Source organism: Phocoena phocoena, chromosome 4 (genome assembly GCF_963924675.1).
Source record: "Phocoena phocoena chromosome 4, mPhoPho1.1, whole genome shotgun sequence".
NCBI lineage: Eukaryota > Metazoa > Chordata > Mammalia > Artiodactyla > Phocoenidae > Phocoena > Phocoena phocoena.
The window spans coordinates 66,677,214-66,678,232 of NC_089222.1; positions in this window are offsets into that span (position 1 = coordinate 66,677,214).

A 1,019-nucleotide genomic window follows, 5' to 3' on the forward strand; every position below is an offset into this window, starting at 1 on the left:
GCTTATCTGTAGTGAGCATAATATCTTGATATATATAGATCTCATGTTTCCTTTTTGTGTCTAACTTTCAAGGTGTTTAAATAGAATGATTTGAATAATAATGGTATAATGTCCAGAGAGAAAGTTGAATACATAAAATAAATATGCGTGGTATCTATTTCTGTAGTGTGTGTGTGTGTGTGTGTGTGTGTGTGATTAGCTCAGTCTTTTTATAAAGTTGTCTATACTTTGAAAGTACATAATAACTTTGAAATTACCAGAGAAAATTGAAATCAAAACTTGGATGTTGAAGGGGATGAATATCTTATCTTTTGTTTTAGAGCTGCAGGTAAAGTGAAAGGTTAGAAGAGTGTATTGTGTGGTGTTAGATGGAAACCGAACATTGTCTTTATATTTTCTTTGCGAAGAAAGCTTGGCTTGGGAATCTGAGTATTCTTGCAAACTTTCTAAATTTCTTCAGCCCCCACTGATGCCCATACTTTGCTTAATTTGATTGAATTAGTTTACACTGAGCTATGGCTTAGAAAACGTGTTATTTATTATAAGCAATGCACATGCACACTAAATAAATAAAGGAAAGGAAAAAAAAGAAGCAGCACTTTGCACTCTTCTTGCATGTGTGAAGCAGTCTGCCTTGCTTTAGAATTGCATGTGTGTGTCTCTTTAAATAGACTGGGAACACCTTGAAGACAAGAGAAATGTTTTATGCATGTTTGTGACAATGATTTTGTGAACTTAAGTGCAGTAGATCAAAACAACTTTGCTAACGTCCTTTCCTTGGAGTTGATAGGCTTGTTCAGAATTTCTTAGAAGTCATCCTATTACTTTTGAAATTCCTCTGCTTCATATACTTTCTGTGGAATGAAGAAATGTTGTCCATCTGCCTACTTGCAAGAAAAATGGATAGTTAAATAGTGCAATATAGCCTGTTTACATACTGGCCCAAACTGTCACTGTAAGAAAAGGTTGCGTATATTCTAAAATGTCACAGAGCTAGGAAAAATATACACACGTAATAT